Consider the following 24,442-nt stretch of genomic DNA (forward strand, 5'->3'; position numbering starts at 1 on the left):
TAAGCCCAAGAGGTATTTGGGGATATTCTTAAAACCCTAAACCCTACCGGTGCTTAACCACTCCATCAGGAAAGAAGAATTTCCGTTGCCATGCATCCTCGTTTGGGCAAAGCAAAGACCGGTGGTTCGAAAAAATTGCATCATGAATTAAGGAAAAGGATACCGAAGGCCTAGCGAGAAGGGATATGCCGGAAAACAGACCCAATCGGCAGACGAAACGTCCGATCAAACTGACCGGTCGAATGGTCTGATAATCGCACTGCCTGTTGATCATATTTGGTTTTCAAACAGAAAGAGAGAAGATATAGAGGCGTAATAGATAGCCATTGAGTATAAACCGCGTTGGGAGTTGCACAAGGTTATCTCGACCGTCGTTTCAACTTAATAACCTCGATTTACGAGATAAGCTTTAAAATATATCCGTTGGAATTGGTATACCAGCAGATATATTTTGGGGACAATTGTTATGGGTGGTTTTCTACTCATATATACTGAGTAATATTCTAACTATATTTCTTTTGTTATGATCAGGATACCGGATCAGGATATTGGTAACATCCTGATACAGTATCCTGGTAATGACTAATTAATTCATGTGCAGATTAATGGTGCAAGTCTATAACGTTCAAATGGACTTCTTCTCCCAAAGACTCGGGCAAATCTGTTGGAATATGAACGTTGAAGCCGGAAGACGTGGACTACAACATTTACAAAGGGAATATTCGTTATATCCTGGATTTGTAGGCTAGTAAGTTAGTTTTGTTTTACTATAAATAGGATTGATCGGATCAGATAAGGACACACACAATCTCTCGAACTCTCTTTCTCTCTAGCTGCAAACACTCACAACACACTTACACTTGTATTCAAATCGCATTGTAACACTTAGTTGATACGCATCATATCCAACACTATATCCTGACATTTGAAGTAATAAGAAGAACAAGGCAGCTGCGATTGTCAGCTCCCGAGGTTTTGTGCCGGCGATCTAGATTGATCAAGGGCTTTCCTCGTACATCCCGTGTCACCCTTTACATTTTTGCTCATTGTTTGATTGTAGATACAGCTCGATATCCTGATAACTATTTTTGCAAACAACTAAATTAGCATATTTTTATACATATTCTTAGCACACTACCTCACTTAACTAATTTGATCACTTAATTGCTTCGGTAATTTTTGACCAAAACAAGTAGGTATAGGCACAAAGGACTACAACCATCGTGATTACGCTCACGTTGCAAAGTTCGAACGAACTTTGACTTGACCAATTCATGGTCAAAGCTGAAAGTCAAACACTGTTTGACTTTCTAGCTTGAAATAAATAAACAAGACATGGAAGAACACTTACAAGTGTTCTTGGCTGGAAAATAAGACTAAGAATGCTCAGGTATGAGGCCTCCAACAAGTGTGGTAGCCTCAACTTAGAGCTTTAGAGAAAAGAGAATGAAATGAGCAAGTTGGAATGAAAGAGTTCATGGGCATTTATAGTATTTGATGATGCTTAGGAACAAGGCATGTGGATTATATGTTCTCCAAGGATTAATCCTAGCCATACATGTGTTAGAGACTGATTAGGAAGCTTTACTTGGTCCCCAAACAAGGAAACAATTGGCCAAAACCATCAATTTCAGTTGATTGGTTTCTGCCAGCAACTGTCCTCATGGCCCGCGACCAATACAGGGTTCTCTTTCGCGGCCAGCCTACCAAGTGCAGATCAGAAGTTTCATATTTTGTCAAAACAGGTCCCTACAGCTCCGAAACTTGTTTTTCGACGCGTTTAACCCCCGTTAACCCATTTTCAAGGCTTTATAAGGACGTTAAAGCATAGGGGACTTGAAATATGCTTGAAAATATAATGGATGTCGGTTCGTTTGGTCGTACGATCGCGTTATTCGGTTAATTACTATCACACCCCGACCACGTTAAAACAACAAACCGTGGCGGAAACGTCGGGGAGTGTTGCAACAGAATTATTGTTCCAAAACCATGGTAACCAAATGTTTCGTTTTATTTAATTATTAAGTAATGTACGTTGTCTTTAAATCAAAACAAACAAACTACATATTGTTTATAACTGTTTTTAAGTCACTAAGGCCTCGTCCAGGTCCTATGTGACACAAGCTTCCTAGCAAGCAACATCAAGCAATACCACCTGAAACATATGTAAAAATAAAGTCAGCAAAGAAATGCTGGCGAGTACATAGGTTTTATGAGAATATCGGATTCATGGCTCGTTTATATGTCGCGGTACCTCGTTAGACTACAAGAGTCAAAATACAAACCTCGTTTTGAAAAGTGTATTGCAACATAATTAACCAACTCAATTCAAGATGGTTATAGTTTATAAAATCTCGTAGCCATGACTCTTAACCCAAAAACATTTGTTTTAGTATAACAACTTGTAAACATCTCGTAAAAACTTGTTAATAAAACTCGTATGGTTTATATCATCTCGAAAACCTCGTTGTGTGACATTGTTTCAAATCGTTTCCCAAGTGAACTAAATAATGACACGCAATGTAATATGATAGAGGCACTTATATATAAGATGTACCAGCGGCGTATCTACCATGCTTTTATCATGCTACACCCGTCCCATTATCTAATCACTACCCAAAACCAATCGTTTAATTTGTTTAACTCGTTTCAAATCGTGTATCTTGTTTCAAATCGTTTAACTCGTCCCAAAATCATATTCGTTTTAATAGTGAAACTACTTTTGGTCGTCTCGCTAATAACATTCAAACCTTCGTGACTCGACTACCTCGTTTCTCGTATTAACAAACCACCAAAGGGTAAGTTAATAATCACAGATTCGGTCGTTACCTACATAACCCCCACACATAACCATGGGTGTAGTCTGATAACGGGATTTGTCAGATCCTATGGTACCATAACCTAATACTGGTCGGCTTGATCAGAGCTAATGAATGTCATTCGTTATATAATTATAACCAACAAGTTTGTTCACATTATTGAAATCGTTATTAGTTTTGTATAAACCATCTTAATCGTTTTTGAAATCATCGTTTAAACCTTGAAATTCGTTTTGTACATATGAATCACCCGAAAACAATTGAAAACAGTAAAATAGGGGAACTATGTACTCACGTTGAAGTGCAAAGTATCCTCAATCTAAAGAACTCAACAAGCTCAATCAAACCAAGGAAACTCAAGCAGCACCTAATAATCGAATCACTTAGTCAAACAATAGACGCCTAAATCGGGAGATCGGACAGAATGAGGTCTTCTAAACCAAATGAGTGTTGGAACTCATGAGATATGGTTTAACAAAGCCTACATTCTAAATTGAAACCTAACCTAAGTGCTTTCGACCCGTTGCGACCCATTAAGGTAGCTTACGCTTTAACGCGTCGTGCGCGCAAACGCGCGTTCGAGACGTCTAACTAGTCCTATGACAAGTATTATATGCCTAATCATGTTTAAATAAGTTGCATAATCAGTTTAGGTGACAAAAGTTAGGTTACATATGCTTAAAGTCCAATTATGCATGAAAAGGGCATTTTGGTAAATTACCTAAGGCATATAAACCACCTATCATACAACTACTTAAACTCGGTGACCATAAGGTATAACCTCGGAAGGTTATTCCCTATGCAACTATGGTCACTAACCATGCTTGGTCGGATCCTAAAGATCGACCAAACGGGTCGAGTTCGCAAGTCTAAGCGGTGGTTTAGACCGCTCGACTTACGACTCTAAACAAGCACTAACTAAAAAGCGACGAGCTAAACATGTCAAAGCATGTTTAACCTACCGATTCGGTATCAAATCAAAGTGTTTTGATACCTAATAGTAGTTCCGTTGCAAAATGCGTGTTAAAATGCATTTTGACCGAAACTTTAACTCGTCACTACACCTAGTTAACGTGGTAATCAGTGGGTATAATCACTAAGGATTATAACCAACGTGATTACAATCACGTTGCAAAGTTCAACCGAACTTTGCGTTGACCAAAGACTGGTCAAACTGAAAGTCAAACGATATTTGACTTTCAAACTAGGAAAACAATAAAAAGAATGAAAGAATGCTCACAATGGGTCCTTTCTAGCTTTTCTACAAGAAAACCAAGTTCCCAATCAGTTGAGAATGCTCCCAAATCAGATTGTAGAGAAGAGAGGAGAGAAATGAGCAATGAATCAATGAAATGGTTGGGCTATATATAGTTTTTCGCAAACCGTTAGGATCATTCCTTGGAGAAGAGGCAATGATCCAAGCCATACAAGTGTTAAGGACTGATTGGGGGACTTGTTCCCCACACAAACCAGCCCCTATCATTGAAAACTAGAGATCAAAACCAGCAAAAACGAGCTAAATGACCAAATTCAATGTTTCTGTCTGGCATGCCCACGCGCCCCGCGTAAGACATGGCTAAGGCTTACACGCCCCGCCTGGCCAACTTTGGCAGATTGTCAAAATTAGTCCCTGCAGCTTAGAAACTTGCATTTCGGCCCATTTTTGACACGTTTAAGCCCCGTTAACCTCATTTCTAGGCTCTAAAATGCAGTTAAAGTATTGGGAAATCGAAACATGCTCAAAAATATCTTAGATGTCGGTTTGTTTGGTCGTACGATCGTGTTGTTCGGTTAATTACGACGGAAGTCGTAACGAATGTGTGTACGTTCCAAAATGCGCGACAATTGGCGTTTTTGCGTCCCAATCACTAAAATAAAATATTTTAATGATTACATAAATTTTTGGATGTCCGGATATATTCAAAACGTAAGATATGCGCGAAAATGCAAACTTGTGCACTTTTTGACGCTTTTAGTCCCTGAATGACCAATAAGTTTATTTTAGCATATCGAACCCCTCAAAGCCTATTTCTAAGCTATGTAAAGGATATTTATGGTATGTTTCACTTATGATCAAGTTCCTGAATGTTCGTTACTATACAAATCGGTATAGTTTCACAGTTTGACACAAATAGTCCCTGCGATCGAACAAACTTGTTTTCGACACACCAAACCATCCAAAATTTATTTCTAAGTTATGTGAAGGTTATTTAAGGTATGTTAAGCCTATTTCACTATCCCGGAGTGTTTGTCGCATTAAACTGACAGCATTTACGCACCAGTTTGCGTATAACTTTCCAGAATGCGATTTAAAGCTTGAAATCGGAATCGAATCGAATTGCAAAATCACCAAACACAAATACACACGTAATAACACCAAAACACATTGATTTATTGATAATTAACATTGTTTTGCATTGTTCATCGATTAAAGAGCACAGTTGTCACAGTCTCCCCTACTTTAGGAAATTTCGTCCCGAAATTTTAACTAGAGGAAACTTGTGAAAACAATTGCGGATATTTCTCCTTCATTTGGTCCTCACGTTCCCAAGTAAACTCTGGCCCACGTTTGGACTCCCAACGAACTTTGACTAATTCAATCCGTTTGTTCTTCAACTGTTTGAATGTACGGTCCACTATCTCCACAGGTTTCTCGACAAACTGCATCGTTTCATCGATTTGGATCTCGTCGAGAGGAATGTGAAGATCAGCGTCAGCTAAACACTTTCGCAAATTGGACACGTGAAAAGTCGGATGAATATTTCCAAGCTCTGGAAGTAGCTCTAGTCGATAGGCAACCTTTCCAACTCTTTCAACAATCTTAAATGGTCCAACATATCGTGGTGCAAGTTTTCCTTTCCTTCCAAATCTCACCACTCCCTTCCAAGGTGACACCTTGAGTAGGACATGGTCTCTGACTTGAAATTCTAGGGGCTTGCGTCGCATATCCGCATAACTCTTTTGACGGTTTCTAGTTGTCACAAGATTATCGCGAATTTTCTTGATTTTGTCTGTTGTTTCCAGAACGAGTTCAGGTCCAGTAAGCTGAGCCTCACCGACCTCATTCCAACAGACAGGTGAACGACATTTTCGACCGTAAAGAGCTTCGAATGGTGCCATATTGATGCTAGCATGATAACTATTGTTGTAAGAGAACTCGATCATTGGTAGATGAGAGTCCCAATTACCACCAAAGTCTATCACGCACGCTCTAAGCATATCCTCCAAAGTTTGAATCGTCCTCTCGGATTGTCCATCTATTTGGGGATGATAAGCAGTGCTTAGATTTAGTTGGGTTCCCATAGCAGATTGCATGGTTCTCCAAAAATGAGATGAAAATCGAGCATCACGATCAGAAATGATATCCAAAGGAACCCCATGTCGTGATACAATCTCATCAACATAAATCTTTGCAAGTTTATCCGCAGATAGATCCTCGTGAATCGCAATAAAATGAGCTGACTTCGTTAATCGATCGATGACAACCCAAATAGCATCATGACCTTTAGAAGTACATGGTAATTTAGTGATGAGATCCATAGCAATGTTCTCCCACTTCCAAACCGGTATCTCTGGTTGTACAAGCAAACCAGAAGGTCATTGATGTTCAGCCTTGACTTTGAGACAAGTTAGGCATTTCGATACATACAAGGCAACATCTTTCTTCATACCAGGCCACCAAAACTTAGTACGAAGATCCTTGTACATTTTATCAGCACCAGGATGGATAGAATATCGAGACTTGTGAGATTCGTCCATCACTAAAGTGCGAAGATCGTCTTGTTTCGGACCCCACAAACGATCCTTGAAATAAAGCAAACCATCGACTTTTGCTTCGAGTTTAAGCTCAAGCTGACGTGGCAATTCCTCACTTATCAAATTTTGTGAAACACAAAATTGCTGGGCTTGAAGAACACGAGTTTGAAGATCAGATAGAGTTCAAACAGAATGAAGCTTGACTCGCTCCTTTCGACTAAGCGCATCAGCTACGACATTCGCTTTACCAGGATGGTAGCGAATCTCGCAATCATAGTCACTCAAGAGTTCGACCCAACGTCGTTGCCTCATGTTTAACTCCTTCTGATTAAGAATATGCTGGAGACTTTTATGGTCTGTGAAAACCACACACTTCGTGCCATAAAGATAGTGTCTCCAGATTTTGAGAGCAAAGACTACAGCGCCTAACTCAAGATCATGAGTTACGTAGTTCTTCTCGTGAACTTTTAATTGTCTAAATGCATATGCAGTGACTTTGCCTCGTTGCATGAGAACACAACCAAGGCCTAAGTTGGACGCATCGCAGTAGACAATGAAATCATCGTTTCCCTCGGGTAAAGATAGAACAGGAGCATTACATAGCTTCTGCTTCAGCGTTTGGAACGCTTCTTCTTTCTTGGGTCCCCACTCAAAAGGCTTATTCTTCTGAGTCAAAGCAGTGAGTGGAACCGCAATCTTTGAGAAGTTTGAAATAAAACGACGATAATATCCAGCGAGACCAAGGAAAGATCGAACTTCTGTGGGTGTCGTTGGTGTATTCCAATCCTTAATTGCTGCTATTTTGCAAGGATCCGCAAGAATTCACACTTGGAGAATTTAGCAAAAAGTTGTTCCTTCTTTAGGAGTTCGAGAGTCAAACGAAGGTGTTGCTCGTGATCAGCTCGAGACTTTGAATAAATAAGAATATCATCGATGAACACAATAATGAACTTGTCTAGATAAGGTTTACAGACCCTATTCATTAAGTCCATGAAGATAGCTGGAGCATTCGTCAGACCAAAAGGCATGACAGTAAACTCATAGTATCCATATCTCGTACGGAAGGCAGTTTTGGGAATATCTTCTTCGAATACACGAAGCTGATGATACCCAGAACGCAGATCGATCTTGGAAAAACAGGTAGCACCTTGCAGCTGATCAAAGAGATCATCGATTCGAGGTAGGGGATATCGATTCTTGATGGTAAGCTTATTAAGCTCACGATAATCGATACACATTCGAAAAGATCCATCTTTCTTTTTCACAAAGAGGACAGGAGCTCCCCAAGGTGAATAACTCGGTCGGATGAATCCTTTATCGGATAACTCTTGAAGCTGTTTCGATAACTCTTGCATCTCAGATGGTGCAAGATGATAAGGTGCTTTCGCAATCGGGTTAGCATTGGGTACAAGGTCAATATGAAACTCGACTTGACGAACTGGAGGCAAACCAGGCAGTTCATCAGGAAATACCTCTGGATAATCCCGAACAACTGGAATATCCTGAATACTCTTGCTCTTGCCTTTCTCCTCGGTGACATGTGCCAGGAAAGCAACATATCCTTTTCGTAGATAGCTTTGAGCTTTCATACATGACATGAGTTTCAAACCAACAGATGGTTTCTCGCCACGAACCTCAAGAACATCACCAGAGGAAAGAGGAATACGAACGATCTTGTCGAAACAAACAACCTCGGCATGATGTTTGGTTAACCAATCCATCCCCACAATAATGTCGAAACTCCCAAGTTGCATCGGTTTGAGGTCGATAGGGAAAAGATGGTTATCGAGGTTCAATTGACAACCATGAAGAACAGAATCGAGTGCGAGTGGTTTACCAGTAGCAACTTCGACAGATAAGGGCTTCCTCAGTTTAGTTCTAGGTATCGCAAGTAAAGGCTCAAAGGATAACGAAACAAAACTCCTATCGGCACCAGAATCGAAAAGAACAGATGCAAGTTGATTGTTAACAAGGAACGTACTGTTAACAACTTCGTGTCTGCCCTCGCCTCATTTGCATTCAAATGGAATGCTCGTCCATGAGCGGGATTTACATTCGCTATCGCGTTACCATTCGGATTGACATTCGCATTTACATTCGCGTTTACCATTCTCGGGTAGTTGTTGCAGAAATGACCCATTTCTCCGCAATTAAAACACGAACCAGGTGGGAATCTCACAGCATTCCCTTGAGCTTGTGCTGGAACCTGAGCGGCCTTATTTTGACCAAATCAACAAATGTTGGCCAAATGCCCAAGTCTACCACACGTAGTACACTGTTTACAGGCCTGTTGAGTAACATGATGACCGTTGCATCTAGTACAATGAGGTGCGGTGCCAGCATATGCTTTCTTCGTAGGAGGTTGAGTCGGTGGGTTCTGAGCAGTTTGATTGGTGACAGCAAAGTTTTGGGAAGCCTTGCGCTTCCTTGACTTTTTCGAAGACTCACCCTGCTTACCCTTACCCTTTTCCTTATCAGAATCGGTTGACTTCTTTTTATCACCCTTGCGGATAAGTTTACCCTTCCTGACTTGAGACTCAGTCAGGGTAGCAGACAACTCGATTACTTGACGAAGGGTAGTAGGATTAACACCAGTCATAATGTCCTGTATGGAATCGGGTAAACCATCGATATACCTCTCAATTGCCTTATCCAACGGAGTAACCATCGTGGGACACAACAAACTGAGCTCCTCAAATCGATCCGTATAAGCACGGTGTTCTCCCCCGTCTTGTTTCAAATCATCGAATTCCCGTTCTAAAGCTCGAATCTCATGACGGGGACAGAACTCTCTCATTATGAGAGCTCGGAGCTCTTCCCAAGTTTGTGCTAGTGCCACTTCGGCACCCCTATCACGCATCACTCCATTCCACCATGTAAGAGCTCGCTTCTCGAACACACTAGATGCAAACTCAACTTTGCGTGCATTCGGACACTGCACATGTCTGAATGTGCTCTCGATACTCTCAAACCACTGCAGGAGCGCGGTTGCTCCTTGTGACCCAGAAAACTTAAGCGGCTTCGCAGAATTGAAATTCTTGAAATTACATGGTGCATTGTTGTTGTTATTATTGTTGTTGTATAATTCGTGAATTTGGGCCACGATGCCTGGAAGCACAGCAGCCATTTGCTGAGAGACAAGGGCTGCGACTTCCTCAGCAGTAAAAGTTTGAGCATCGGTTCGAGCATCGCGTCGAGGAGGCATTGTCTAACAAGGAAACATGAGAAACGAGTGAGGTTGATAATTGGAAAAACAAAAGAGGCATTGAAAACATCGACAAAACACAAGGAAGGCGATCATTTGTTCGTTACCTCGAACAAACAAACGACACGCGGTGACTTATCAAAGTAAATGGGTCAATATAATGTATCGCGAAGACATGCTCGCCTAAAAGTGAACACTCACCCCAAGAGTTCCCAGGTAAGAGTGACTGGTCCGATACTTCGGATTTGTACGAACACTCTAGCCTTAGATAGAAAACTCAGGGTACAGGCATTCACTCTTCCAGTTTGCACGTGTTCACATTATTTAGACCCAAACTTTGACGAGAGTTTGAAAACATAGAGGGTTCAAAACCTTATAACAAAGGGTTCAAAACCATATAACAGAGGGTTCAAAACCTAGTAATCAATCATCCAAGGATAGATGATTAATTTTCGAAGCGGATTTGTTATTGTGTTCTCGTTATGGTTATCACCTAAGGATAGGTGACGGTATTGTTTTAAAATTCTAAACACAAGTAAACTTGTGTTAGGGTCCTAGAAAGTTATAGTCTAGGTCAAAGCATTGCTAATAACCTAATTCCCTATAACCATTGGCTCTGATACCAACTCTGTCACACCCCGACCACGTTAAAACAACAAACCGTGGCGGAAACGTCGGGGAGTGTTGCAACAGAATTATTGTTCCACAACCATGGTAACCAAATGTTTCGTTTTATTTAATTATTAAGTAATGTACGTTGTCCTTAAATCAAAACAAACAAACTACATATTGTTTATAACTGTTTTTAAGTCACTAAGGCCTCGTCCAGGTCCTATGTGACACAAGCTTCCTAGCAAGCAACATCAAGCAATACCACCTGAAACATATGTAAAAATAAAGTCAGCAAAGAAATGTTGGCGAGTACATAGATTTTATGAGAGTATCGGATTCATGGCTCGTTTATATGTTGCAGTACCTCGTTAGACTACAAGAGTCAAAATACAAACCTCGTTTTGAAAAGTGTATTGCAACATAATTAACCAACTCAATTCAAGATGGTTATAGTTTATAAAATCTCGTAGCCATGACTCTTAACCCAAAAACATTTGTTTTAGTATAACAACTTGTAAACATCTCGTAAAAACTTGTTAATAAAACTCGTATGGTTTATATCATCTCGAAAACCTCGTTGTCTGACATTGTTTCAAATCGTTTCCCAAGTGAACTAAATAATGACACGCAATGTAATATGATAGAGGCACTTATATATAAGATGTACCAGCGGCGTATCTACTATGCTTTTATCATGCTACACCCGTCCCATTATCTAATCACTACCCAAAACCAATCGTTTAATTTGTTTAACTCGTTTCAAATCGTGTATCTTGTTTCAAATCGTTTAACTCGTCCCAAAATCGTATTCATTTTAATAGTGAAACTACTTTTGGTCGTCTCGCTAATAACATTCAAACCTTCGTGACTCGACTACCTCGTTTCTCGTATTAACAAACCACCAAAGGGTAAGTTAATAATCACAGATTCGGTCGTTACCTACATAACCCCCACACATAACCATGGGTGTAGTCTGATAACGGGATTTGTCAGATCCTATGGTACCATAACCTAATACTGGTCGGCTTCATCAGAGCTAATGAATGTCATTCGTTATGTAATTACAACCAACAAGTTTGTTCACATTGTTGAAATCGTTATTAGTTTTGTATAAACCATCTTAATCGTTTTTGAAATCATCGTGTAAACCTTGAAATTCGTTTTGTACATATGAATCCCTCCAAAACAATTGAAAACAGTAAAATAGGGGAACTATGTACTCACATTGAAGTGCAAAGTATCCTCAATCTAAAGAACTCAACAAGCTCAATCAAACCAAGGAAACTCAAGCAGCACCTAATAATCGAATCACTTAGTCAAACAATAGACGCCTAAATCGGGAGATCGGACAGAATGAGGTCTTCTAAACCAAATGAGTGTTGGAACTCAAGAGATATGGTTTAACAAAGCCTACATTCTAAATTGAAACCTAACCTAAGTGCTTTCGACCCGTTGCGACCCATTAAGGTAGCTTACGCTACTTTAACGCGTCGTGCGCGCAAACGCCTGTTCGAGACGTCTAACTAGTCCTATGACAAGTATTATATGCCTAAACATGTTTAAATAAGTTGCATAATCAGTTTAGGTGACAAAAGTTAGGTTACATATGCTTAAAGTCCAATTATGCATGAAAAGGGCATTTTGGTAAATTACCTAAGGCATATAAACCACCTATCATACAACTACTTAAACTCGGTGACCACAAGGCATAACCTCGGAAGGTTATTCCCTATGCAACTATGGTCACTAACCATGCTTGGTCGGATCCTAAAGATCGACCAAACGGGTCGAGTTCGAAAGTCTAAGCGGTGGTTTAGACCGCTCGACTTATGACTCTAAACAAGCACTAACTAAAAAGTGACGAGCTAAACATGTCAAAGCATGCTTAACCTACTGATTCGGTATCAAAACAAAGTGTTTTGATACCTAATAGTAGTTCCGTTGCAAAATGCGTGTTAAAACGCATTTTGACTGAAACTTTGACTCGTCACTACACCTAATTAACGTTGTAATCAGTGGGTATAATCACTAAAGATTATAACCAACGTGATTACAATCACGTTGCAAAGTTCAACCGTACTTTGCGTTGACCAAAGACTGGTCAAACTGAAAGCAAACTATATTCGACTTTCAAACTAGGAAAACAATAAAAAGAATGAAAGAATGCTTACAATGGGTCCTTGCTATCTTTTCTACAAGAAAACCAAGTTCCCAATCAGTTAAGAATGCTCCCAAAGCAGATTGTAGAGAAGAGAGGAGAGAAATGAGCAATGAATCAATGAAATGGTTGGGCTATATATAGTTTTTCGCAAACCGTTAGGATCATTCCTTGGAGAAGAGGCAATGATCCAAGCCATACAAGTGTTAAGGACTGATTGGGGGACTTGTTCCCTACACAAACCAGCCCCTAGCATTGAAAACTAAAGATCAAAACCAGCAAAAACGAGCTAAATGACCAAATTCAATGTTTCTGTCTGGCATGCCCACACGCCCCACGTAAGACATGGCTAAGGCTTACGCGCCCCGCCTGGCCAACTTTGGCAGATTGTCAAAATTAGTCCCTGCAGCTTAGAAACTTGCATTTCGTCCCATTTTTGACACGTTTAAGACCCGTTAACCTCATTTCTAGGCTCTAAAATGAAGTTAAAGTATTGGAAACTCGAAACATGCTCAAAAACATCTCGGATGTCGGTTCGTTTGGTCGTACGATCGCGTTGTTCGGTTAATTACGACGGAAGTCGTAACGAACGTGTGTACGATCCAAAATGCGCGACAATTGGCGTTTTTGCGTCCCAATCACTAAAATAAAATAATTTAATGATTACATAAATTTTCGGATGTCCGGATATATTCAGAACGTAAGATATGCGCGAAAATGCAAACTTGTGCACTTTTTGACGCTTTTAGTCCCTGAATGACCAATAAGTTTATTTTAGCATACCGAACCCCTCAAAGCCTATTTCTAAGCTATGTAAAGGATATTTATGGTATGTTTAACTTATGATCAAGTTCCGGAATGTTCGTTACTATATAAATCGGTATAGTTTCACAGTTTGACACAAATAGTCCCTACGATCGAACAAACTTGTTTTCGACACACCAAACCATCCAAAACTTATTTCTAAGTTATGTGAAGGTTATTTAAGGTATGTTAAGCCTATTTCACTATCCTGGAGTGTTTGTCGCGTTAATTGACTGCATTTACGCACCAGTTTGCGTATAACTTTCCAGAATGCGATTTAAAGCTTGAAATCGGAATCGAATTGCAAAATCACCAAACACAAATACACACGTAATAACACCAAAACACATTGATTTATTGATAATTAACATTGTTTTGCATTGTTCATCGATTAAAGAGCACAGTTGTCACAATTATGACGAAACTCGAACGGACGCGAAAATGATCCAAATTACGCGACGAATGGCATTTTTGCATTCCCATCACTAAAATGCAATATTTTTAGTGATTACAATTTTTTTTTATGCCCGGATATGGTCAGAATGCAAGATATTATATGCATACTTTCATAGTTTTGACGCTTTTACTCCTTATGATCAAATAAGCGTATTTTCGCATACCGAGCCCCTAAAAACTTATTTCTAAGCTATGTTAAGGGTATTTCTAGCTTATGGTCGTGTTTCGGAGTGTACGTTGCTATATGAATTGGCAGACTTTTTTAGTTTGTCGCAAATAGTCCATGTGATCGAATAAACTTGTTTTTGCCATACCAAACCCTTCAAAACTTATTTCTAAGTTATGTAAAGGTTATTTAAGGTATGTTAAGCTTATGTCACTGTTCCGAAGTGTATGTTCCGTTAAGCTGATTACGGTTGCGTAATAGTTTACATAAAACTTCCAGAAAAGCTTCTCGAGAGTTCGAAATCATACGAAATTTGATACGTATACTTGTCATATGTAATTGTACAAATCCCGAGAATGAAACACAAGATTTCATTGGATTTGTATTTGTATGATGGTTGTAAAAGCACAACTGTCACAGTCTCCCCTACTTTAGGAAATTTCGTCCCGAAATTTAATTTAGAGGAAACGTGTAGGAATAGATGTGGATGATTCGCTTTCAAATAAATCCTCCGTTCCCTAAGTAAAACTCTGAGCCACATTTGGATTTCTAGCGAATTTGTTATTCGTACTTGTCTGTTGTATATAGGGAAGAGTTCATTCCAATAAGTTTGTGTATGATTGTACCGAGCCTCACGAGTGCCATGTAATTGTCAAAATGATGTCCTTGTTGTAATAAAATATGGAGAGCATGTGAATTCGACAAGAAGCTGGAGTTTCGCACAACGGATAGAGAGAATGTTTCCTATGAAGACTATTATAGGAAACATGTGTGTGCTCGAAATTGAAGTCAGAGAGATAAAACAACATTGGCCAAGGTCCTGAACTTCTAGTAACTTAAATAATGTCATGCTTGCAATGTAATAAGGAACACTTATATATAGGAAGTATCATCGGCGTATCCACCATGCCCTTATTACATTGTTCACGTTTCGTTATTTTTATCACTATAGGTTCTTACACATTACAAAACTTGTTGTGGTTTCTGTGCACTGAATTCCATAATTATGTATGCATCCATAGTTACGTAATTTCTTGCACAGTCCGCACAGTTCATTTTATAGTGTGTAGGGGAAAAATCAAACGAATAATCCTGTGATGACTTGACTAGACTACCACAGAGTCTCTTTAACTAGATCAACGAATGATCTCTTTAAATAGACCACCATAGAGTCTCTTCAACTAGATCACCAAAGGATCTCCTTAACTAGATCACCAAAGGATCTCTTTAACTAGATCGACGAAGGATCTCTTTAACTAGATCAACACATGATCTCTTTAACTAGATCGACGAACGACCTCTTTAACTAGATCACCAGAGGGTCTCTTTAACTATATCAACACATGATCTCTTTAACTAGATTAATGAATCAATCTCTTTAACTAGACCACCAAAGGGTCTCTTTAACTATATCAACAAATGATATCTTTAACTAGATCAACACATGATCTCTTTAACTAGACCACCAAAGGGTCTCTTTAACTATATCAACACATGATACCTTTAACTAGATCAACACATGATCTCTTTATGTAGGATCGTGCGACGACCTGAATGAGTCGATTTGAAGAGCTCTTGTATGTTTCAGAGGCGGAATACTAAGAAACACACTTCAAAACAGCCTGAAATACACTCTAAATCTCTTTTCTATTGATATAACAATGAATACAATCAGAAAGATAACCGGCAGCACCTCGGTATCAAGTTTCACAATCGTTACAGATGAAACCGTTTGGAATCTATTTATAGTGATACCTGGCCGTTTGAAACATGCTTCAAACGACCAGCCTTCAAACGGCCAGCCTTCAAACGGCTGCAACATTCAAACGGACAGGCTTCATTTCAAACGGACAACTCCATTCAAACGGCCAGATTTGACTTTTCTTGATTTCTTGACCAATCTGATCTGTAATGAACCCGAGACTCGACATAAGACGAAGACGACAGATGGCTGCACCAACAGACTCCCCCTCAGATGTTGACGAGTCTTAAAGGTCGAGTCTTCATAATCTTCAGTCTTTATCAGTCCTCTGAGCTTTTCTCTCTCTCAATTTGCTGGTATTCTTTTGTTCTTCAGCAATATCTTTAGGATCGTTGCCTGGTCTTCACAAAATCAGAATCGATCAACCTGGCTTTCCTGCACATTCTTAACCCAGAAATAAATCTCTAATTTTATCACTTTACGTGCACCAACACTTGACTCCCTCTCATGTGCATCAATTAACACTCTCCATTAAATTTTCTGTGATGAACCACTTAGGAAGATCAGATTATGAAGAACATTTAATCTCACACAAACACTCTCCCTCAAATATTGCTCATCATGTTTATCACTTGGAATTTTGATAATCAGTTTTTCAACATCAGTTTGTCGAAAATCTTTTTGAATTTTTCAAAAATTTATGCTAAAACACACACAAAATCTTTTTGTATTTTTTTTAATAAAATGAAATGAAATGCAGACAAAGAAATATTTACAAACATATTTTTGTGAGTTCGTGTAAGAGGATCATATCATTTTATGAGACATGTCACTAACACCGTTAAGCTAATTTCATTTTAAGTTCTAAACAATTTACCTAGATTGCCAGTATATCGGTCCACTGAAATTTTCACACAAAGTTCAACTGATCCGAGATACGATATTAATGTTTTAAGAACTTAAACTTATCCGTGTGTCCCACTACTTGAATATACTCCCGTATCCAGATCCCAATATTCAGTCTTACAGGTGAATATACCACAGATGATATCTGTATAGGGGTTACATGCGAGGGCCGAGAGAGCTTAGGTTGATACTTCCGTATACGCAGAGAGATGACGGCTTCGACTTTTGGTGTGTCCCCTTTAGAGGATCTTTTAATTTCAACAGCAGCGACTATCAATTTTATTGTTTCATCAGCATGCTGAGGGTGAAGCTATGTTTCAAGCTTTTTGCGGAAAGCATTATCCGGGGACTAGGTCAGTACTTCCATACAGCAGAAGTCCCGGGATAATACCCCAGATATCACTGAGCATAAAGACCTAGTATCTCAGAATAAGGGACCTTTCAAACAAGATTTCAGGGGTTACCTATATATCCAAGTTTGTGTTAACCCACAGAACAAGCAAGTTTGAAATTTAGGTTTATATCTTGTCACAATTTACTAAATGTGCAAAAATCTACTGACACATCCACAGTAAGATTGTTTATCACTTTTAAACTTTCAAATTCTTTAGCATGTTGTGACAGCCTACTGACGTACTATTATTTCCTCTTTTCACAACGAAACTCATTTTTGAATTTTATCATGTTTTTGGCTTTTTCAAATTTTCTAATGTTTTTGGATTTTCTGAAATTTTCTACTCCCCCTAAAATGCAAACACATTTCAAAGAAAATTTGAAAACTACTAGACTATTGACCCACTTGAAAACATAGAAAACAATACAAACTATACAGAAACTTGACAACTGATATCGAATCACATCAAATCTCCATTCACTAGGCATAAACAATCTGAACTCCCCCTTTCAACAAACCATTTTCTCATTTAGATTTCAAAACACTTAAGTTTGTTTTAATCAAAATGATTTTTCCGGAAAATGAGTTTGTGTTTATCACTTTTAAGTTTACCACTTATACAAACATGGGGATATGGTTCATCATCTTGTTTATCAATCTGATATGAATAGTAGATCAAGTACAACTTAATGTCCTTGATTTACCTCTGTACCAATTATAGAATATGAACACTTCAAACATAACATCACAACTACCAATTGTAGGAATGTGACATCTACATCACCATTTTACCCATCAGGATGCCGATTCCTGCTTCGCACTTACCAACCTGGAAGCTCCGGCGTAGTCCTTTCACCTGTAAAAATCAAAACCCTATTCAAATTCTTTCAAACAAACTATTCAAACACTAGAAAGATGCCGATTCCTGATCCACAATATAAATGATGTGTGTAAAATGCAACATATAAATCACATCAATTAAGGCATAAAACTAACCCTTTTTAAGTACTAATGTTGGAAAAAGAATGTTTTTGTCTTCCTTTTGTATTTTTAGGATGAAATGAGCTCAAAATCACAAAAGAAGCAAAAAAGACAACTGATTCTAGAATAAATACAAGAAAAGGAATAAAAGTAGACTGCCCGGACCCTCAACGGCACCCCCCAAGGCAAAGAAGAGAAAACAGAAGACTGAACACGCCCAGAAGCAGCAGAAAAGACAAACTAGTAGAAGCTTCCATTGCCCACCACGGGGCCGTGTCCAGCGGGCACGGGGGCGTGGTGAAAGTACAGCAGGCGTATTAATTGTAATTGCGAATTACAATTAATGAAGAGAGAGAGTGTCAGACGGGCACGGGGGCGTGTCCAGCGGACACGGGGCCGTGCCCAGCCTTCTGTTCAGCCTATAAATAGGGGTGCTTGGTTTCATTCCATCTCATCCCTTGGCACACCACCTCTCTCACACTTCATCCACCACCCACCACCACCATAACACCATCATCCACCACCATCATCCATTGTCCATCGTAGAGTGTGTGAGTCGTCTCGGGATCCAAGATTGATCGTAAGAGTTCTTGACAATCAAGGCCATGTTTGCCTAAGTCTCTTACATCACTTGGTGAAGACAAGTGTTTAGTATAATACTTTTTATTTTTAATCTTTTGCACTTTTTATTTGGTTTTGTATTAATGACTTTAATAACTAGTTACTTATGTTGAAGGTGATCTTTCCTTATCGTTTGTCCGTGGTGTCTTGGCGTTATTTTACTGTCTATATAAAATAAAAGATTTTCACCATTCATATCTCCACGGTCTATATGGAGGTATGTTGGCTACCTGGTCGGGGGTTAAGGGAACGGTTTGGTAAGGGTCTTGCCCTTGTTCAGCGTTTAGAGGTCCTGCTTGGGACCTGGGTCAAATTTAGTAGGATCTTCTTCAATACCCATAGGTATTGGATGGCGGGGATCCAAACTCTTTGACCCCCTCATAAGTTAACTACTATTAATACTATAACCCGGCTATTTAGGACTGTATCCCTGCTGACTCAGACTACTTAGCCGAGGGTAACGTCACCGCCGAAAGCGGAGCCTACCACAATTTGCATTAATAACTTAATTCATTATCTTTCAATAATCCGACCCTTTAGGATTGTATCCTTGCTGACTCAAACTACTGGGTTGAGGGTAACGTCGCCTTCAAAAGAGGGGCCTACTACAATAACTAAGATAATCTCTTAAACAAGTGCAAAAGTGCAAAAATAATCAAAGGTTATACTAACACACGTGTCGGATCCAAGTGATTCATCTTGTCTATCTGTTTTTATTTTATTTTATTTTTCAGCATTTAGTTAGTTTTTATTTTTCTTAGTTTAAAACATTTTTCTCACTTTTTGATTTGATTAGACGTTGAGGATAAACCGATATTAAAAGCTCTTGTGTCCTTGGACGACCTCGGTATCTTACCAACACTATACTACGTCCACGATGGGTGCACTTGCCCATATGTGTGTTTAGTGTTAGTAAATATCGTGTTTTATAAATTTAAAACTTGGCTAAAAGTGTAAAAAGGGCTTAAATATACATCTAAAATATATACACACCAACACGCATCAAGTTTTTGGCGCCGTTGCCGGGGACACAAGGATTTTAAGAAAGTTAGGAATCAACGGCCTAATCATATTTTTATTTCTTTCTTTATTTTTTAGGATTTTTCGTAGATTTTCAGCTTCTGCAGAGCTCAGCACGGGGCCGTGCCTGGTCGGACACGGGCCGTGCTCAGCATCGTTACTGGCAGTTTTTGTTTTCCAAGTTACAGAAGGCTGACCACGGGGCCGTGCCGGTGCAACACGGGGCCGTGTCCAACTTCCAGTAACTGGGATCTGGAAAACAATCACTGAAATTCCGACCACGGGCCGTGTTCGCTCAACACGGGGCCGTGGTGAACCTTCTGACCAACATTCTTTTTTGTTTTTGTTGCAGGACTTGGAACCCGACGCCAACCTCACGTAGTGTATGAGCTCCAGTTCCAATAAAGACATAAAAGAACCACTAGAAGAACCCGAACGCTTTCTCAGAAAAAGGTTAAAAGCCAAAAACCAAGAGAAGGTTTCGGGTGATCCACCTCCAATGGCGGACCAACGTACCCTTATGGATTATCTACGACCCACCGTGGGTAATCTAGGCGCCGCTATCAATGCTCCGAATGTCGAAGCCAATAACTTCGAACTTTGGCCGCATTTGATACAAATGCTCCAAAACTCCGCAACCTTCCACGGGCTTGCGGACGAGGATCCCCATCTACATATAACTAATTTCTTGGAAATATGTGATACCTTTCGGATCAATGGAGCATCAAACGACGCCATCCGCCTCCGTATGTTTCCCTTCTCACTAAAAGACCGAGCGAAAGCTTGGCTCAACGCCCTCCCAGCTGGATCGGTAAACACCTGGGATGAACTAGCCCAAAATTTTCTATATAAATATTTCCCTCCTGCTAAAACTGCTAAGTTAATGACTGAAATTAATACATATTCACAAGAGGACGGGGAATCCTTATATGAAACTTGGGAAAGGTTCAAGGAGCTATTACGCAAGTGTCCCCATCACGGCCTCGCAATATGGCAACAAGTATCCACTTTCTATAATGGATTGTTGCCACACACTAGGCAGACACTTGATTCTAGCTCCGGGGGACTTTTAGGTAACCGACGCCCACACGAAATATATAATCAGATTGAGGAAATTGCTCAAACCAATTTTCAATGGCATACCCCCCGGGGAAATAAGTCTATCGCCCTGGGCTCCCATAAGGTCGACGAAAGCACTTCTTTACAAGCCCAAATCGAGGCCCTTTCTTCAAAAATAAAAAAATTAGAAATGACAAAAACAGTCTCGGTTATGGCTTGTGAAGGATGTGGTGGGTCACATGAAAATTGGAGTTGCATGAAAGAAACGGACGATCAACAAGAAATGGTAAACTACATTGATAATAGACCTAGGCCGTCGGGTCCCCCAACGGGAACTTACAACCAAGGATGGCGAAACCACCCAAACCTCGGTTGGAGGGAACCCGGCAATAGTAGTAACCAACAAACCCAACGAACAAACTTTCAGCAACCAAGAAATGAGTCACAAAATTTCACTCAACAACAAGGTGGACGAGAAAGGCTCGAAGATACTATATCTCGCCTCGTCTCTGACACTGATAAGAAAAACTCGGAAAGATTTCTACAATTAGAATCTAATTTTAGAAATCAACAAGCTAGCATTCAAAACATAGAAAAACAATTAAATCAAATAGCTCAAAATTTTTCCGAGAGACCGCAAGGCGCATTACCTAGCAATACCGAAACAAACCCAAAGGCGCAAGTTCACCTCATCACACTACGAAACCGCACCGTAGGGCCTGCGGAAGTGCCACCGCCAACGGAAGAAACAGTACCGACACCTCTACAGGAGAAGAACTCTCCTCCATCACCAGAGCCTACCAAGGCTCCTCGAGTTCCGTACCCCGGTAGGTTAATTCGTCAAAAGACAAATGAGCAATTCGCAAAATTCGAAAGTCTGTTAAAACAATTGCATGTCAATATTCCTTTTATCGAAGTCCTAACCCAAATGCCCAAATACTCTAAATTCATGAGGGACTTCCTTACGCATAAAAAGAAAATTGAAAATTTGCAATTAGTCAATTTAGGCGAAGAATGCTCTGCCCTCGTACTCAATAAACTTCCCCAAAAGAAAATCGATCCCGGAAGCTTCACGATTCCTTGCTCAATAGGGGAATCGCCCGTTCGCAATGCCTTAGCCGACCTAGGGGCTAGCATTAACCTCATGCCCTCATCAATGTTCAAAAGACTCGGCTTGGGAACCACGAGCCCTACAAAAATGAGCATACAACTCGCTGATCGATCCGTCAAATTCCCACAAGGTGTCATCGAGAATGTCTTGGTAAAGGTAAGCAGATTCGTTTATCCAGCTGACTTTGTCATACTCGATATAGAGGAAGACACCGAGGTCCCCCTTATACTAGGGAGACCCTTCCTTGCCACAGCCCAAGCAGTGGTAGATATGAATGACGGGACACTCACCTTGAGGTATGGGGATGATGAAGTGAAGTTCGGAGTTGGGAAGAGAATAGAGGACGACGACCCGGTCAATTACATGAAGGTTATTTATTCGAGCTTGGATGCTGCTCTCCGACGGTGTAACATGGGACGCCAGGCATCCCACTCAGAAAATATATAACCTCGAATCGGGTCTAGCCAAGGACTCTTATAAACGTGGCGCACGACGGAGGCATTCCGCGGAACTATCCTTAGTTTAGTTTAATCTTTTAGTTTTATTTTGCAGAATAAAACACACTCATGGTGGTAATGGATGAAAAGGGGAACGAGAAAAATGGACCCATGCACGAAAAACAGAGCAACCCGACACAAATCTCCGTCACAGAAGGCTCAACACGGGCCGTGCCCAACCAACACGACCCCGTGCTGAGCCACCTGCAGAAAAACACCCAGTTCAGGTAACTGGACACGGGCCGTGTTCAGCGGACACGCCCCCGTGTCCAGGCTTCTGTTTTAATTCTTTAATTTTTGTTACTGGCACCTGACCACGGGGCCGTGCCCGGTCACCACGGGGCCGTGTCCAGGATGCCAGTAACATAAATCTTTGCTTTTTAACCTACTTTTACACATTCTAATCAACCAAAAACCTTATTTTTGGACACATTGAGGACAATGTGTAATTTAAGTGTGGGGGGGATGCTAAAACCTTAACTTTTGCAAATCCTAAATACAAGCCTTACACAAAACTCTATTGGAACCGCTAAACACCCCAAAAATTTTTCAAAAAACTTTTTCATTTTTTATCATGTACTTGTCTTAGTTTAATTTGGGAATAACAAGTTCTAAAAAGGTTATATTTTTACAAATTTACAACCGATAACGTCGTGATAAAAAGAACCAACATAAGAAAATTATGAAACGGCATGACAAGCTTAGTTAAAATTTGATTATATATACTTGATCACATTAAAAACCCATTCCCACAAAAGTGAGTTTTGAGCCTTTATTGAGCATAAAAATATACATATTTAGACTAAATGCTCATTTTTCGTTTCTTGTGTGAATAGCCGCTTGGTTCTTACAACTCTAGAACTTGCCACGACGATACATTCCCGGTCCTTACCAACTTAAACCCAAGTAAGTAAGTGATGGAGGCATTAGGACTAACCATATTTTTCTTTCTAAACCATTATTTTTCATTTTTTTTACCACCTACCCAAAATCCCCCTAGATAGCCCCTTTGAGCCTAAACCTTTCATTTCATTACCCCAAAAATCTTTTTACCCACCAAAAAACCCTTTTTATTTTTCACCCTTTATTTTAGTAACAAGCTCGGTTTTTCGTAAACTCGCCTTTTTATGTGAAAAAAAAATAAATAAAAAAAATATAATGAAGTCAAAAACAAACAAAAGCTATATAAAAGCTTGTTTGGAGAAATACTTCAAAATAAAAAGTCACTAAAAACAAGGTATGTCACGGAAACCGACGCTTTTTACGATTTTCGCCCTTTTACTAACCACTAACCCAACCGACCACCTTTAACCCAAGCCTAACCCTTCACCCCAAAAGTCCTCTTGATATTTACAAAGGTAAAAAGTTAAAAAGGAGGAGGATTGATTGCTTGGCAAGCCTATAGAAGGCGTAAGTTCCATGCCGCTCACGAGTGATTCACTAAAAAATCTACACCTTCGGCCGAGTGTTGAGTGATCCCCCGCGAGGTATGTGAACTTGTATATAAATGGAATTTTAATAAGGCATGATATGCCCGAATAAGTAATTTATCTTATGAAACGTTCAAAATAAATCATAACGAATAGGATTGTAAATAAATAAAAATAAAACTTACAAAGACCTTGGATTCCCGACACTCTAGGACAAGCTAAAAACTTTCTCTTCTACCTATTCCATTTGGGAGTGTAAGCCACATTTAAAGAGTTTTGCTTGAGGACAAGCAAAAGTTCAAGTGTGGGGGTATTTGATGTGTGTAAAATGCAACATATAAATCACATCAATTAAGGCATAAAACTAACCCTTTTTAAGTACTAATGTTGGAAAAAGAGTGTTTTTGTCTTCCTTTTGTATTTTCAAGATGAAATGAGCTCAAAATCACAAAAGAAGCAAAAAGACAACTGATTCTAGAATAAATACAAGAAAAGGAATAAAAGTAGACTGCCCGGACCCTCAACGGCACCCCCCAAGGCAAAGAAGAGAAAACAGAAGACTGAACACGCCCCGTGTCCAGCGAACACGGGGCCGTGCCCAAGAAGCAGCAGAAAAGACAAACTAGTAGAAGCTTCCATTGCCCACCACGGGGCCGTGTCCAGCGGGCACGGGGGCGTGGTGAAAGTATAGCAGGCGCATTAATTGTAATTGCGAATTACAATTAATGAAGAGAGAGAGTGTCAG

General features: G+C 39.8%; 1 non-coding gene across 1 annotated transcript; it reads right to left on the minus strand.

Annotated features, from left to right (window-relative positions):
* Nucleotides 1–20,477: 20,477 nt before the first annotated feature.
* Nucleotides 20,478–20,584, minus strand: LOC118484464. The gene has a single exon (XR_004873575.1). It is a non-coding gene; the product is annotated as a small nucleolar RNA R71 (small nucleolar RNA).
* Nucleotides 20,585–24,442: the final 3,858 nt, after the last annotated feature.

The sequence above is a fragment of the Helianthus annuus genome, chromosome 11 (genome assembly GCF_002127325.2).
Source record: "Helianthus annuus cultivar XRQ/B chromosome 11, HanXRQr2.0-SUNRISE, whole genome shotgun sequence".
Taxonomy (NCBI): Eukaryota; Viridiplantae; Streptophyta; class Magnoliopsida; order Asterales; family Asteraceae; genus Helianthus; species Helianthus annuus.